Below are 17,610 nucleotides of genomic sequence, written 5' to 3' on the forward strand. Positions count from 1 at the left end.
GGGCACGGCTCCTTGCAGATGCACCAGCTCCGTGCCCTGTTTCTGCACTGCCTCTGCGCCATCCCGCTGAGGTGTAGCCTGTGGTCCCTCGAGCTCCCAGAAAGGAGGGATGGTCTGAAACACTGCCACCATGCCAAGGTGCAGCAGAGCTTGCTTTTCTGCTGATTTCTGTGGAAACTTCAGGCTTAGCCACTCTGTTTGTCGTGTATTACATAGCAATAATGACACTTTCCTCTCTGTGAAAAAGTGCTTTACGGTTACAGTCATTAATATGTATGAATCGCTTGAAGCTTACTGCAATGTTGAGGGCTAGAGAAATACCAACACAGCTAGGTTATTAGCTGACACCTTGCCAAACCTCTGCCCGAGCAAGCTTTTGTTTTCGGGACAGCTGCTGTGTGGCGGTTTGTCGTTTTCAGCACTTCTCTAGTTGAGATTTTCTCCTCCTTATTCTCGCTACACCTTCCCACCCCGTGCCTCTGGCGGCGCTGAGGTGGTCAGCATGGCATTTCTGGGAGGCAAGAAGCAAACGGGGAGGGGAGCGCCATCACTGAAATGTTCTGCGCCCTGGCTCGGATGGCAGAGAAGCATCAGCTCAGGCTTTCCCAGTAAATGATTAACTTCTGTTTGAGCAGAGAGCCGAGCTGCGGTAAGAATGCAATTAATTACGCCAGCAGCCCAGCCAGGCCAGCAGTCAGCGGTGCTCTCACTTGTAGCTTCTGGCTCTGCAGGTCTGGTTTGAGAGTAACTAATTAAACGCAGGTGCAGGCTGGAAGACTTGTTGAATTAATGTACAGTGTCTTCTTTTCTGTGTTCCCAGGCATTTGTAGCTTGCAAGAAAAGAGCAAGCGCTTGATGCTGCAAATAATAATAGAGTGCTGATGATGGAGGTAATTAATCCTTCATTATTCTAGTGTGATAGGCTGCTGCTAGGGCTGTCATCCAAGTACTTCTCATGCAAAAACGTGTCTCAAAGGTGAAAGAACAGGGAGTAGGTGAAAAGCTGAATAACATTTTAATGGATTCTCTGGTGTTATGGGCATAGATACAAGTTCAGGTTTTTGGCAAGGCTGTCAGGACCTGGTGGTTAAAGCACAAGGCAGCATTCATTGCCCTGTGGTCTGAGCTCCATTTTTGACTCACTAAGGCCATTTTAGCAAGCAGTAGCTTAAAATGAAAATTCAGGCAGGTTCAAATAGCAAATGGACATAGAAGGGAAATGCAAGAATGTAACCGTGGCTCACTGCGGGCTTTCTTTGCTCTTTTACTACTTCCTGGGCATCCTCAGCTGGCCGCTGTCAGTAACAGGCAGCAGCTCTGACGGACTTTACGTTAATCCAGATGGTGCAGAAGCTGATGGTCTTGCCACGTGGGTGACTGGCTTCAAGTGGAGGTAACATGGCTGTCTAAGGAGCTGCAACAATAATAAATATTGTTTGGGGTTATTTATTGCTAATAACAAATGCCATAAAATGGTGGGGTTTGTTGGTAACTTTCTGTTGCTCAGGTAATGATCCTTCCTGGTTCAAATCAAACTGCAGGACTCAAATATCTTTTCCAGCAATAATTAAGGGAAAATTATGAAAATGGTAGACTTCTGCTGTCTCCGTTGTCATTTCTTTGATTATAATATCCTTTTGTCCCAGGTACAGGACTGTTATGATTTTAAGAGACAGCAAGAAGGACGTAACCTTCTGCAGCAGAAGCCACTTAGATTCCAAAGCATTAGGAAACTTCAGTCTCAACACGTAAAGGAAAAACAAAACAAAGTATAACATATGTGTTTATTTTAAAGACAGTAGCGAATCCGTGCTCTTCTTGTTACTTCATGATGAAAACGGTCCAAAGCTATTAGGAATGTTTATAGCGAGAAAATAATGCCGAGTCTAATAAATGGATTGGATAGGACAGACTGTTTTATTCAGTGTGGGAACCAAACACTGCCATATTGTACAGATTTGCTGATCTGGAAGAATTGTACTTGCCTTACAGAATGCAGCTCAAAAGCTGAGTGCAAGAAAATGACAGTTTTTTGTTTTTTAATGCAGAGAATTTTAAGATGGAAACATTGTTTGGGAGTTATCTGAGGGATTCTGATCAACTTATGTAAGTTCGGGAAATCAGCAATAATTTATTATCCTGCCATATTTTCCGATGGCTTTTGTTTTCCTTGCATTGCAATCCTTAACTCAATAGAGGCAAATTGTACTCAAGTATCTAGATGAGGGTTGTGCGGTGCTGCGGATTTCAGTGTTTAGCTGTGTTAGTGAAACAGCTGAGGGCAGGTTGTAGGGCAAGGAAGGTTTTCAATTCTTCTTTTTCTCTTTGTTGGTTGCCTGTGGGAAATTTTGCATGGTGGAGTGTTTGCCCTAAATGAGTGTGCAAAAATTTGGAAAAAAAAAAAAGGAGAAAAAAAAAAAAAAAAAGGCAATTATATGCTATTTTGTCACTGTTTGTATTTTACAATAGCAAGAATCCTCACTGACCCCCTCCTGGCTGTGGATTCTGCTGGGAGAGAGGTTGGGAAGGGGATGGCGAAGCCCTAAATTACTGCTCAGCTCGTAGGAAGTCTGGCTGCTGCGTGCATGAGCATAACCACGTGCTGTGCTGGTAACAAGTATGATTTTGTTTTCTGAATGCCACGCCTCCAAAATTTCCAGGAAGCTGCTCTTTGCTGCTGACAGTCGCTACAGAGGCGACTGCAGCAGGGAGACGGGTTTTGTTCGTGTCTTCTTGCCTTCATTAATTTCCAGTGTGTCATTTCAGCTGCAAATGCGCAGTTACCGTTAACATGTCCAAAAGCATGAAGTTGGCTAGATGGCTATTTATGTCACAGTAAATATTTGATGAGGAGGTGTGTTATTTTTAGCTATAATCAAAGGATGCTATTGGGATTTATAGGCCTGAAATATTCCATGTAACACATGACTATTTGTTACCTTTACTGTTTCCTGAGGGTTTTTTTCCATTTTCCTTAGTAATTTGAACTGGAGAGGTGGTGATTCATAGAGTGCTGGTATGAACTGTTGCACACAAGCTGTGTAGTAGGGGAAAACACCGAGCCTCAAATGCCAGGTCCCATGCCAACGGGAGACACTGCAGCCACTGAAGCAATAAACCCAGACAGACTATACAAATATGTGAATGTACAAATGGATCTCAAAGCTGTGATTTTCATATTCCAGCAATCACTGCCATAGGAGTGCGTGACTGACAGCACAAAGGACTTAGATTTAGTGTAGAGAGATGTAAATTGATAAGCCAGTCGACAGCCATCATTCTTCCTTTATTCTCTCTCTGTATCCCATGTCTCTCTCGGCTGGCATAATCAAAGCTGACATAGTGCACGCTATAGCAAGTTATATTTTTCGTAATTATAAGACAGTACATGAGATCTGAGGGTGTTATTCAGGAAATGGCACAAAGCTCACTGAAACACGCTTTTTCAGAGTGATCCTCTGATAATATTGTTTTTCTCATAGATTCTTGATACTCAGACTCTATGTCTATGCCTTTAAGCTTCTGGGTGCTTTAAGAAGGGATAAAGGAAGGAATTTATTTTTTTTTTAATGAAGAAGAAAATGTTCAAAGTGTGAGTCTTCCCCTCCACTCTCAGCTGAGTCTGAAGCATACATGCATCTGAGTGCTACATGCGTTTCTAAAGAAGGGTTTATGGGAGCCTGAATTGGGGGGATGAGGTAGAAGAAGTCAGCAAACCAGCACATGGAGATCATCTGGAAAGACCTAAAAGAGCAATCTTCCTTCACCTTAGCACTGACTGGTGGGGCATGCCTCTGGCCTCCTATGAGGAGGAGAGGCCGAAGGGTCCTTTTGCACTGATCCATCTCATCAGGGTCAGCTGCCTCTGAATTTAACTGCAAGGTTATTAGACCAACAGAGAATGGACTGTAAGATACAACAGAGTTATTGTGATGTAGTTATGCTTGGAAATCTTTTTCTCAGGTCTGAAAATGTGTGGTAAAATCCGAACGCTCATATTGCAGCTCTTTGACCTCAAATGTATACACATTGAGATCCCATCTGAATTTAGTGGATGTGAAACTTGCAAAGAGAGGCAAATAAATAAACCTTTCCTTGTTTTGGAGCTCCAGCAGGGAGGCGCTGCAGACCTTCTGGACAAATCCCACAGCCATGAGTAATTTTTCATATACTTTCACTTAGAAATGCTCTAGTATTTTTCCTGAACTTATTGAAAGAGCAAAGAGACAGAAAACTGGCATTTGGAGTTTTGACTTTAATTATGTTAGGTTGAAAAATAGTAGTGGAAACAAGATTATCTCACTTGATACGGAAGAAATTTTTACTTTTGATCCAAACACTGTTGTCTCTTTCCTTGTCAGCTGTCCTCAGACTTACTTGCAATTCCAGGAACAAACTGAGAAATCTATTGCTGTACATCATGGACATCTACATGCAGGCCTTGTCTTCTCAATGGTGCATGGGGTTGCCATGCAGGCATGAAACCACATTTCTGAACAGTACAGGTGCATGGGCTATAGTCCCATGAAAAGAGAGTGACTGGGATGAGCTGTGTACTTGGCAACTGAAGTTTGGTAGTGCAGTCTCATATTTGGCCAGAATGCACTTCAGGCTTTTCCTCCTGCCTTTGCTAAATCTGGGTTGCCTTCTGCAGTCCCCCTACAAATACGGCCAAAACTCCCTGCATGGTAGTGTGGGATAATTTATTTGTTGCTGTAAAGGATGCCATAGAGCCATTGGCGGACACTAAAGCAGGCCAAGAGTTTGTCCTTCACATGAAGACCCTGTTTCTTGCCTTGACCTACCTCCTCGCCTAATTGGATTCCCACGGACTACGCCAGTGGCTTTGCTCACCAGGGTCCAGGCTCGTGATTAAGGCCATAAAATATTGCTCCCTTTAAAATCTAAAATCTCAGAACAGAAGTTCCCCAAATACCTTCCTTTGCCTCACCTACTCAAACACACAGTGGCCATAAGGAGGAAGGCAAGGCATTTCTCTCCCTTTCGTCTTCAAAACAGGGATCTTTTCACACCCGTAGCTCCTCTGCTTAAGTATAGCTAAATAGGCAGTTTGAAAGAGGCATAACTGATTAATTTGTATTTTCCTTTAAGTGATTAACTGAGGTGTCAGAATCAGGAGCCTGTTTGTGCTAAATTGCCTCTGTAGTTGATGGGGAAAGAGAAGCACTTCTGAGGGGAGATTTAGGTCTTTGGTGCCCTTTGGATGTGCCTGTTTCCTGATGCAGGTGGTACCTGATTTCAGCACCTCAATTTTAAATGCTTCCAGTTAAGAAGGATGAACCTAGTGTTCTGCACGGGGCCAGGAGCTTGCTGGGAAGAAGTGAGGAAAGGCACTGCTGGTTATTTATGCCTGTCAAAAGGCAGCTCCTTGTGTTAGAGCAACTCATAGAATAAAAAAAGAAGGAAGAATCCAAATATTTTGGCTAGAACTAGTGAATAAAGCAGCGCCTCGCTAATAGCTTAAGTGAGAGTGGCTGTCTGAAATACTCTTTGAGAGCAACCCGAGGTGACTCCCATCAGTTCTAGTGCTGTTTAAATCTTTCACCTGGATGCACTGATGTGTTATTGTTCCTGTCATCGTAGGACTTTTCACCAGAGACCAGCTTCTTAGGGGATTATAGGGAGTATTTTGGAAAATAACACAACTTTTTCTGTAATTCTTGCAGTGCACACACAACTCAATAAGAGATGCCCAAATGGACACTGCTGAGTGATTTTGCATAGGTGATGAAAAAAACTATTTGGAATTGCTGTGCTGACTTTCTATGAGTACAGACTAGTTTCAATCAGAAAGAAAAACTGCAAAATCTTACTACCAATTTGCTAGGCCATCCAATTCACAGGATGCTCATGCCAAAAATGTGTTTACTGGACTATTTTCTGAATGTGGTCATTATGCTTCTTTGAAGGTAATCCTTAAAGAAAGGGTTTATTTCTTCCCACTTCTTCTTGTCTGTTTCTCTGGCAGGAATAGACCTTGGGGAGCTTCTTTAGAGTGAACTGTGAGAAACTCATCTTCTGGAATGTGTGCTGTGTGTTTGTTGCATATTCCTTCACAATTTGCTTTTAAAATGCATATTGGTTACAAACTAAACCTGAATGATCCATTATACTCTGGTGTGTAATTATGTATTTAGGCCACATACTACATGCAGCTTTAAAAGAAATCTGTATGGAAACAAATTGCATTACATTTGCAATACCTGAATGTAGTTGAACAGCAGCACCTGAAGCCTTTCAAAATACTGAAGTCATTTAGACCATTTTCTGGAGTAATTATCTCCCAAACCTCAGATTCTCATTTCAATGCCTTTGCTGTGTAGGAGCTATAAAGGTCTCAATACCTCTACAGCATAGCAGACTGTGGCTTGGAGAACCTTGACATAGATTTAGCGCTCCTGTGAGATGTAGCAACTCAGAGCGGGGTGGCTGGCCTTTGGGAGGGAGCATTACATGTGTCAAACACACAGATGAAGACGTGCCAAGGCGACAGGCTCCCCAGAGAGTGAGGGTAAAACCCAACCTTCATCTTCCCAAGAGTTAGCGAGGAGCAGGGATTTAAGTTTGGGATGAACGGCTGTGGGATTTACCAGAGAGAAGGGTGTGCCTGTATGGCTGGCCAAGAAGATGGAAAGGAGCTTCTTTTTCCTCAGCATTTCAGACTGCCACCGAAGCAGTGTTGTTCATCTCCCCAGCCCTGACTGTTGTCTTACAGTGTAGTACCACACATATTCTTCCCCTTTAACTGACACTTGGCAAAGTACCCGCATCTCAGGGGGCTGATCCTTGGTAAGAGCTGTGTGTAGCATAAGTGGCAGCAGGTGCCCGTAAGGAAGCTGCGTGCCTGCCTGGTTTGATGGCATGGAGCAAGACCTGCGTGCTTCCCTGCCTGCGTGGAGACAGCGGTTCCTGCACTGAATCTACAAAATGCCTTCCTCTGCACAGTACAATCCGTGATGTGAAGAGCCACTCTTATTAGCACTGGCATGTATGACACAGGACTGCAGTTAAGTGTTTTGAGGGTTTGAGGGTGAGGGTGTTGTTTTTCCTTTTCTGGAGATGAACACTCAGGAGACTTGTGTTAAACTTGGGACTTGGCAGATCCTCGTGCTGATTCTGCCACTTATTTATTGTTTGGCCTCAGGCTAGTCACTTAACCTCTTGCCGTCCTGATTTCCCCATCTGGAAAATTATATTTACTTACTTCTCCTGGGGATTGTGCAGGGCTTAATGAATGCCTGTAAGGGATTTGGAGATCCTCAGATCTGAGATGATACAGGACTGCAAAACATTAGCCACACGCGCAAGGAGGAGGGAGTGCACGCATGCCCGCACGGGAGAGCCTGTGTGCGTTCCCAGCCTGCGACACGGTCTGAAAGTGCGATCAGCAGGGGAGGGTTGTACTGAGTGGTTTTGGATGAGCTCTTCTTCCTTCTGGTCTCTTCAGATTCTCTGGAAGAAAAAGGAGGCAAGTGACTGAATAGAGAGCAGGGCAGCGAAGGTTAACTGCTTTCTCCTGTTGGTCCCCTGGATCTTCTTGTCAGTGCGGTAACAGCTGGATCTCCCAGGAAGGTAATGATCTTCCCGGATGCTCTGTCTTGCTGCAGGCTATTAGTGAAGCCACGTGGCCCCTTTGCTGCCCATTTCTTTAGCAGGGAAAAATGAATCTCTGACTGGAAAAAAAAAAAAAGCCACACCAAAAAACCACCTTCCTCCATATAATTAAGCAGCATTAGAACGAGGCCTGTGCCTTTGCTGATGAACTTCAGTGAAAGCAGATGGTCACAATGGTATTAAAAACTAAAGACTTCAGTCAAGCTTTTAATTGAAAACAATTGGACCCTGCTGGATGGTAATTACCTTGGCTGCTTGCAAATAATATCACAGCACTGCTACCTATGAAGGGAGAACTGAAACTGAGTTAATAAGAACTGCTTGATCTGCATATAATAAACAAGAAGCATCCAAAACTATTTTGTCTGGTAGCTTTTCCCCTGCAAGATGCTTTCAAGTGGTTAGCAGTGTGTAAAAGAACACACAGTGGCAGAAATTGAAACGTGTGAAGCGTTAGCTGGGCTCATAAAACAACTTGAAGAGCCTGTCTTCCCTCACCTCCCTCCTTTTTTAACAGCTGAAGTCCTAGACAGGTCTGAGAAAAGCAGCAAAACAAAATAAAGTGAAAAAGCTCTACGTTATCCAGCGTTTCTCCTCTTCTGGATGGCAATGACAGCAGCAGTCTGCTTTGATCTCATATTATCCATTTTCTCCTTCTCCTGATCTACTGAAAGGTTGGGGTCTTCTGAGCACCCAGAATATTCTCCCACACTTCCCCCCTTCTTAACTGGGTTTTAATGATCTTTACCTTAATGTGCCTCAATCTCTAACAGAGCAAATGTGGTATGTGGCATTTCTGCAGTACTTCAGTAAGTGATGTGCCAATTTCCTCACTCTCCCTTCGAGTGCCAGGATCAGGTGAGGTTTTGAAGGCTGGCCCACCTAAATTGCTCCTAAATCCTGTTGGCTGCTGTCTGCTCTATCTTTGTTGACACAACATGACATTAATACTACTTTACACAGTCTTTCTTGCTGGGGAAGATGACCTGCATTTTTGTGGGTGTGTGGCTGGAAAAAGCAGTCTCAATGTCAGATCTTTCAAACTCACGTCCCAACTGTGTATAGAATGAACCAAATCTTGTCACCTTCCACATAACACAATTTTCATGTGGCGGTGCTCTTGGGCATAGCTTTTTGTCCCTTGTGAGCAGACAAGAAACTGCTGCTCCAGAAGACCTCAGAGAGCAGGAGCTGCTGCAATTTTGCAAAATTAATGAGTAGCTGTGAACTGCTAGTAAAGTGATGCAATGATTTTCCATAACATATCATTTTAGAAGCAATGACTTTACCCGCTCTTTCTTTTCCTATCCAAATATTTGTCTTTTCAAGGCACCAGCCAAGAGTTTGTCTTGTCTTGTCTGGCAGAATGATGAAATGAACTGTTCCAGTATGTTTCATCTGCGTTTGATGATTTTAAGCCTGGAGTTCAACTTTCATTCACTTAACTCGCCATGATTAACATGGTGAGTGAAGTCCTGGATTCATGTAAGTCAGTAGAAGCTTTCATACTGTCTTCTGGGGGATTTTGCTTATTTTCATGTAATCAAAATACAATATCAGTTTTATTGATGTAACATCTCTGAAACTGCTGTCTGAACTCAGCCACAAGACATACGTGTATCTCACAGAATGAGTAAAATAGATATTTGAAGTCATTACCTGCTCCCACCCATTAGAATACCATTAGAGGTATTCTAATTTGTGTTTGGGATTTCCTGCAACCTTTTCCTTGGATTTTCCTCTGCTGCTGGGCTCTTGGAGGAGAGGTCCATGGCTGATGGGGCAGGTGCCCTGCTCTGCCTAGTAGTCTGTATGTTCAAGGTGATGCCAGGGCAGAGCAGATTATGCCCACAGCCTTTCCAGTCTGTTCTTTATCAAGAACTTGGGACAAATTTGCACTAGGAAGTCTGTCTTTCAAAAGTGCCTTATGCTACTGGCTGTGGTGATTTTATCATTTTTATAACAGCTACTTACTTTTAACACTACAGAGTATGATCACTTATTGTAACTGCTGCTTGCGGCTTCAAGGGAGCTGGTATAGAGCACGTGATTTTAAAGGTATATGTAAGGCATAAGCTCTATTGATCTAAAGTATTCTGAGTGATAAACAGCTGCTGGGTTTGATTAAGGCTAAAGGGAAGTTGAAGCGTTTAATCAATCTCCAAAGCCACTCTAAGCATATTACAAAGCAATTGTGATTATTGCTATTATATGACAAACTATAGCATAAGAAAGAAAGAGGGATCATTTTTCTTGGAAACATTTTGTAGTGATGTGGTGCTTCTTCTCAGCCTGCTTGATGCTGTCACCTCTGAAGCCTGGCTAAGTGACAGAGCGTGCCAGCTCAAGCGGACTAATCCTAAAGGGAAAAGGCAAAAGCCAGGCCTGCAAGAGCAGGGCCTTTCAGCTCCCCCCGTACCTTCTCTTTCCTGTGTCTAACCATGGCCGTCAGCAAGCACTTAGTGAAGGAGAACAGGAAACAGGGCAAACGTACAATAGTGCTGGCCAAATTATAATCCTCTCTGCTTCTTGCAATCTTCACTTTCAGGATGCTCTCAGAGGTGGGCTATGTTTGTGCTTTTCTATACCAAACAGCCCTGAAGGCACTTTTCTTCCATTATTTTGTTTAATCACTTCTTGAACCTTTGGGCAGGCTTGGGCTTCAAAGCATCCCGTGGTGGTGTGTTGTACAAGACTGTCATGTGGCTTTGTAGAATAGTACTTTTTTGTTCTTGTTTTTAAACTTTCTGCCTGATGATTTCTTTTAGCACCTTTTTTGCTCTTGTGTTAAGAAAAGCAATGAATAATTGTTAGCTGTTCACCTTTTCTGCTTCATAGATGTAGAAATCTCTGCCTCATCCTGCTCTGCTGTCTCCTCCTTTTCCAAGGCTTATTTAGTCTGTCCTTTCCTGAAGCTGACCCATTTCTCTGGCCACCCTTGCCACCTTGGTATCTGTTTCCTTTCTCATTTTATTGCGTGCTTTCTGAAGTGACCAGAATTCCATACAGTACTTTAAGGTGTAGGCTTTTCTGAGTCTATCACTTCTTCCTTTTTCAGGTGTTCAATGATCTGTACATATGACATAGCTTATAAGCAATGTGTGTCATGTAATTCTGAAGACATGGATATAAGAAGGATTTCTGAAAACTAAGGAGCTGCAGGAATCTTAAGTCTAAAATTTATCTTACATTTCATTTTAAATATAAAAATGGAAACTCTATAGGCAGAATGTATCTCCCTCTCACACCCCTCAAAAAAAAAAGTAATATGAAAATAAATTAATGGACAAATTTATTAAGCAAAGAAACCTTTTCCCTGCCATGTTTACAACCAAGAAGTTACATCACTTAAGCCTGGAGAGGATAGCATTTGCAAAGTCTTACCTTTGCTTTGGGTGGCTAGTGTCAGTCCTTTCAATAGTTTCTGCAGTCTTTCTCCACTGAATATAGAGAAGTACAAACTTCTGTGTGCCATATTTGATTTCTCTCTCAAAATCAGAAAGTAAAAAGAGAAACTTTAATGACACATCTGATCTTTATTATTCACGTGGGGGGAAACACCAAAAGTAAATGGAGACTACACAGTGATAAATGAATTAGGCACAGATAAGGCTGAGTGACACGAACAGGGTATAGTATGCACTTTTCTACCTATATTAATTTAAAATTCACATCACTATCCTATATTTTATTTCCTTTTGGGAGAAAGTGACTTGCACTGAATCTCTCTGGTTGAGAGTCAGCCCAGATTGTCAGCAGTTTGTGGAGATAAACTCTTTTGAGTTAATTACTTGAAATAAATTTGGGAAAGCAAGAGTGGAAGGGTTTCTGTTTCCCAGTCTTTCCTTCTGTTTCCCAGTTTTCCTTGCTTTCACCCCTGTCTTCAAAGTGGTGCATGCTGTGTGCAGGGACCTCCAAGATAAGCTGTGCAAGCTTTGCTTTTGCTGAATGAATCCCATACATATAAGTCAGATTCCTTTAGGTTAGCAGGCAAATGCAAGATATCCCTTCTTTTGTTTGTCTATTTTGGCATCTCTTTTTAAACTTTAAAATGTTTGAAGCTTCTCATGACCTTCGTGTGAAACCCCATCCATGACCCCAGGAGGCTGAGCTGGAGGCTGAGCCTGGTGCAGTTATCTTTGTTGCTTAAGATTCCTATTGCAACAACCATTAAATTTGCTTTGTAGTGGTTTCATGTGAGAGTCACAAGTCTTCTGGGAAACTTATCCTGACTTTCATTTTATAATAGTATGAGAGTCTTGTGAATGCACGTTCTTAAGTGAGAGTTTAGACCAGTAAATAAAATTTTAATTGGGATATCTTGAGGTCCTTCACAGATTGTTCGAGCTGGAGCACTTGGCCTGTGAGAGGAGGCTGAGGGACCTGGGCTTGTTCAGCTTGGAGAAGACATGCCTGGAGGGGAACCTAGCAGCAGCCAGATGCTCAAGTCCTTGACTTATCTTGAATATCACTAGTTTCAGTGAGCTGAATTGCTTAGATGGCCGAAACTACAGAATGAGCTGACTGATGTTTTCCCATCGCATGTGGAAAGTGCACCACAGCAGCCCCCTGACAAGAGCCTTGCTTTCCTTAGGATGCAATCTGAGGAGCGTTTCTCTTGCAGCAGTGACAGCCTTGCACTCCTGCATTGTTTCCTCAGTGGTGACGGCAAAGCCTGGTGTGGTGACACAGCAAATCGTTAGGAGAACCTGGTCAGGTCGAAAGCAATCTTATTTTTGTTTGTTTGTTTGTTTATACCTGTTTTAATTTGATTCCTCTTGTGGTTATCTGGGTGCAACTGCGGTGTAGTGCAATAGTCGGAAAAAAACAGCAGGGAGTGCTTCAGCTGGTGCCAGGCTTCAAAGGCATTCTTTTCAGGCTGTAGCTTTGGAGTCCGTTTTCATGAGCCCCATGCAAATAGCAAGGAAGCTGAACTGAACTCTGATGCACTCAACTTCACTTGTGCTCTTTTGACCTTTTTGGGGTTGCAGTCTAACCATTTGTTAAATGGCCCCATCTCACAATGTTCCTGGGTGCAGAGATTCATTTTAAGCCTACAAGATGATTGGTGTTTCATGAGCCATTCTGGATGGGCCCTTGCAGTTCTTCAGGCACTGCTGCTGATTTACATCAACTGCACTTAGACAGCTGATCATCCCAGTTGATGTCCTTTGTCTGATTGTCTCAACCTTGTTGCTATTTTATAACCAGAGATTGCATCTGAGCAGAAAGATGGGAATGTATCAGCCACTTTGAAGAAAATCTGTCTGTACCGAAGAGGATGGGGTTTTGAGGAGTTGCAACTGGCACCTAACTTCTGGAAACAAAACATGATGCCTTGCATGAGGTGGGCCTGATCCAGCAGCCTAGTGCTCAACCTTGGCATTGATTCTGCTGGGGTCAGAGTGAATCCTGACCAAACCAAAACCTGTTTCTGTTTGTTCCCTTCTGAAACTAATCTCTTTTCTCTCCGCTATGCATATTTCCACCTTTGTGCTAATGAAAACACATAATTGTTCCAGGGGGCAGTATGGAAAGTATCTGAGAGCTTTGGCCATCTCTCTGAAATATTGCAGGCGATTTGGTGTTTGCTTTGGCATGTTGCTGTGAAAGATTGTAGAGTGTGTGTGTATACAGAGAGAGAGAGAGTATTCCTCCTCGTTATACCTTTGTGAGACTGCCAGACTGTCTGGTCTGGTCTGTTTTGCTACATGTAAAAAGGCCTCACAAGCACTCACAATGTGCTTGGACCAGGCACCAAGCTTGAAAACAGTTCTGTCAGCTTGAAAAAAATCATCTTTCTGCCTGAATATTGTTTGTTCCCCATTGTCACAAGTAACACACAAGATTTCTTGTCAGTGGAGAAATTTTTCCATCTTCCCTTGTTTTACTTTGTGTACTGGGTAACATCTCATATAGTGCATTTTCATAGCCTGACTGTACCAGGCAGTCAGTTCCCCCTTGGGGTCTTAGAGACGCTCTTCTAAACAGAGGAATGAGAAATAACGTGTAAAAATCAGCAGTAAGATTCAGCCATGGATGTTGCTCTTGACAAAGGATATATTTTCCTCCCATAGCCCTTTGCCTTCTAAAGAAAGATGAGATAAGGGTTTCCAGGTGGAAGGTATTTCTGTCCTAACTAATATTTCTCTCCTACATTTGCCAATACTGTCCAGCTGAAAGCTCCCACAGTACCCTTTGAGAAGGTAAAGGATAACTCCAGGAGCCCATTGGTGATTTATCCTGCCCATGAGAAAGCTCATTCTAACAGCTAATGATTTCTGAGAGCTCCTGTTGAAAACTCGTGGGCTGCAGGATCTGTGCTTATTTGGTAATTGTAAAGCTTTTTAATTTTGATTTGGAGTCTGAACAGCAGTTTGGAGAACTCAAATCTTCCTTTATTTTTTCTAGTGGCAAAAAGTATTTTTCTCAGATTTCCTTTTCTGGAAGGAACAGCTGGAAAACAAGCATGCATTGATGGGAACTGCCAAGTAACTAGATCCAACCTGTGGCCCATCTGGCCTTGAATCGTGTCTATAGTAGCATTGAGTATTTGGAGGAAATTGCAAATATTGCTGGAATGGATGATTATAAATGACCTACTAATAAACATGTCCAATGCTTTCTTGAGAGCTCTATCTTAGCTTTTGTTTCAAGCAGTGGCTCTATTAATTTTAGCAGGGGAGATACAGTAACTGATACTTTAAAATTTTTATTTTTTTGTTTCACCTGTTTGCTGGCCAATTTTGCTTTACAAAATCTGTAAGTAGGGAACACTGATGTTTTCTTTGGTACTGAAGACATGAAGGAATTAACGGATTCAAGATTGTAAAGCCTTCCATGAATAATTTAGGCTCTGTTTCCAACAAATATTCACTCTGCTACATTCTCACTGATACTGGGCTCAGACATTTGTGGTATCAGCAACAGTGCCAAACCCCTGTGAGCCAAAAGGAAATAGACTTTTATTCAGTGTCAGCCATCAATCTGTCTCCAGCCTCCAGGACATACTCTTGTCAATTAGGGGCTTCTGCTTGAGAAACCCGGTCTGTTAGCTTGCAAAAGAATAGATAGACCCAGGCACGTTTGAAGAATTACCTCTATGACCTCCTCTGTGAAATGCTGGGCAGCCCCACCAGCCTTGCTCCTCTTACTGCTCTGCTTCATGTTTCTCTTGTGAATAAATATTGCTGCATGTACTTAGGCTAATGTACACAATCAGTTTCTCCTGTAAAAATGATTGAACTGCCTGAGACAAAAATGACAACAGTCTTCTTAAGTGAGTTTCTCTGGGTCTGATGACTTTTAGGGATCTTCCTGGCATTATAAAGATGGATGAAAGCCTGGGAAATTTATAGCCGAGCCTGCCTATGTTGGAGTCTCTTATTCCTGCCACTGATAAAACGAGACCTGCTTCTGCAGTATGGTAAAATGGGCTTCCTTCATCCAGAAACCACCTTAGGAAAGCTCTGCCAGCACACACCGACCGTCTCACCCATGTGCTGCTTCCTGCGCCTGAGGGCTCAAAATGGCGTCCCCTCCGCCGGGGCATGGCGGCGCCTCTCCAGAGCTGTCCGGGGGCAAGCTGCTGTGTGTGGAGAGTTGCACGGCATCGAGTGCAGCGCTGTGCGTTTGTGAAGATAAATGGACTGGGAGGAAAAGCTCTTTTGCTGTGCTGCTGCTATTTTAATGTGAAAGTGAGACCCTGAAATGCTCTGTTCTACTTCAGTAGCTCTAAGAGGAGTCTTTCTCCAGAGGTCTCTGGTACCCAGATTAATTGAAATAACTCCAAAAGGCTCTTTTAAATCTAATTCCCTCCCCCATGTATGCAGTCTCTTCTTCACTTTTTTCCCCCCTGTCTACACCCTCTCTTGAACAAAAAGCTTTCAAATGCTTTTCTGGAAAGAACACGAATGTAATTCAGATGAAGTTAATGCGAAGTCAAGGTTGAATGCTCTTCTCCCTGAAACCGCTAGCAGTGGCTGCGCTGGCTGGAGTGAGATGGGAGCTCAAACATAACTGGGAGACTCAGGATGAACTGAACAAAGAGCAGGCTGGAGGATGGAGATCACCACTCCCTCCTCCCCATGCGACCTCCTGCGCTCACGCTGAACCCTTTGATCCCTGTCCAGGGCATGGTGACGTGGCAGCCTGGGCCCAGGCCAGGGATGTATGCTGGGCGGAGGCTGTTGTCATCTGTGGGGGCTCTGGATCCACCTGTACCCTCGTTTCCACAAACAGTGCTGAGCATCGCAGCGGGGGGCATCGCTGCTGGTGCTCCTCCAGCTGAAACGCAGAAGCGTCCCCTCTAAACACAGCTCCTTTTACCAGAAACAGCTCTAATAACAAAATTTAAAACAAGTGGGCCTGTATGTTGTAACCACTGTTCTATTTTTGCCAGGCGCGTTTCTATTTGACATAGAAATGTAAGACCACGTGTGCAATAGTGCTGCTTAGGGCACAGAGTTTGTGTCTCTCAGGAGTGGTGGCTCTGGGAGAGCCCCACAGATGAGCACAGCTCACTTGGGAAGGTGCTGCTCATGGCAAGAGCAGTGCCATGATCTCACCCATGGGAGCACATCCTCTGCACCACCTGCTTTGGGGCAGTACTTTAGCTCCTTATTCTTCTATAGGAGTTTTATTGCTGGGCTTAGTGAATATCAAGAAGTCTGAGTCCTTTCAGATGTACTACCGCTGTCACTCATGTTGACGTGGCCATGTACAAAATGATCTGAAACTCGTGATGGCAAATGCTAATTGGTAACGTAATCAGTGGTGGAGGTGCAAGCTGTGGTTACTTGTGCTTCTCAGCTGCAGTTGGTTGTGGCCATTCTTCCATCAACAGGCTGGAAGAAGGAGCTGGTTCCTCCTAGCTGCCTCTGCAGTTGTGCCTTCTGATAAGTAGCCTCCAGCACAGTGGCACAAGTGGGCTTTTTGTGATTGAAGACTGTCAGCAGCAGACTGCATGTCAGCTGTAATAATAGTCTCTGTTTTCTATTAAATCCTACAGTGAACCTGATATGGGTTCTGATCTTTATTATTTCCATGGGATGGTCAGAAGAGGAATTATACCATTCCTTATCTAAATCTCTCTGGCTAACTCCTACAGCACAGTCTTGCATTACCCTTTTATTAAATGACACCAAGCTTTCCCAGGTGGTAGAGCCACTGCCCCTAGCAGGTTGCGCAAAGGATGTTGCAACCCTACAATTATTATTCTAGTGCAAATGCTAAAACTGGTTGAAGAGGATTTAGAAACCCCTTCTTTCCTCAGTTCCCTTCCACAAATTACTTTAAAGGCTGGTGAAATAAATTTAGTTCAGACAGATGAAAAGCAGTGTCACAGCATCTCCTCATTCCTGTGGGTTTTTACACAACATGGCTTAAATAACACAAGGACAAATGCCTGAAGCAAGAGACCGCAAAAACACCATAAGCCTCTCAGTGCTGCAGCTAAGAGTTCAGCTGGTGCCACCAAGAGGGGTCAAGACACTTTGGGGCAGTTACCCATGGCTTGGGCACCAGCTCAATGCTGGCAGCTCAGACGGAGCAGCCCCTGTTGTGCTACTCCGATGGAGCTCTGCAGTTACAGCAACAAAAATCCTCTGCTGTAGATGAAGATAAACTATTTGATGCTCAACCAGGGAAATCAGTCTCTTTGTATGGGGTAGAAGTGGAAGCCATAGGGACCTAGGACAACTTTATGCCTGTTTATCTATTACTGCATCCACACTGAAGACTGTGGAGACCCTGAGGCAGCAGTAGGAGGCAGGAGCAATGCCCAGCGCTGTTCCATATGGAGTCCCCTGGAGCTTAATGCTCACCCCTGGCTGCAGCACTTATGCATCAGGGGCGAATCAGCCCCTGGAACTGCACAATGACAAGTTCATCAGCCCCAAAGCTGTGTGTGAAGACAAGACCCTTATCCTGAAGCTGAACTGCAAGACTGCCCTTAGGTGAGATGCTGCAGTTGGT

At 43.6% G+C, this 17,610-nt stretch overlaps 1 long non-coding RNA gene across 1 annotated transcript in view; it reads left to right on the top strand.

The window, feature by feature from the left end:
- LOC121068149 overlaps positions 1 to 17,402 on the top strand; it is a 38,782-nt gene extending 21,380 nt beyond the window's left edge. The window contains exon 4 of the long non-coding RNA XR_005818660.1: positions 14,945 to 17,402. This is a non-coding gene — a long non-coding RNA (uncharacterized LOC121068149). The remainder of the gene's footprint in view (positions 1 to 14,944) is intronic.
- The last annotated feature ends 208 nt before the right edge of the window (positions 17,403 to 17,610 follow it).

Source organism: Cygnus olor, chromosome 3, assembly GCF_009769625.2.
Source record: "Cygnus olor isolate bCygOlo1 chromosome 3, bCygOlo1.pri.v2, whole genome shotgun sequence".
Classification (NCBI taxonomy): Eukaryota; Metazoa; Chordata; class Aves; order Anseriformes; family Anatidae; genus Cygnus; species Cygnus olor.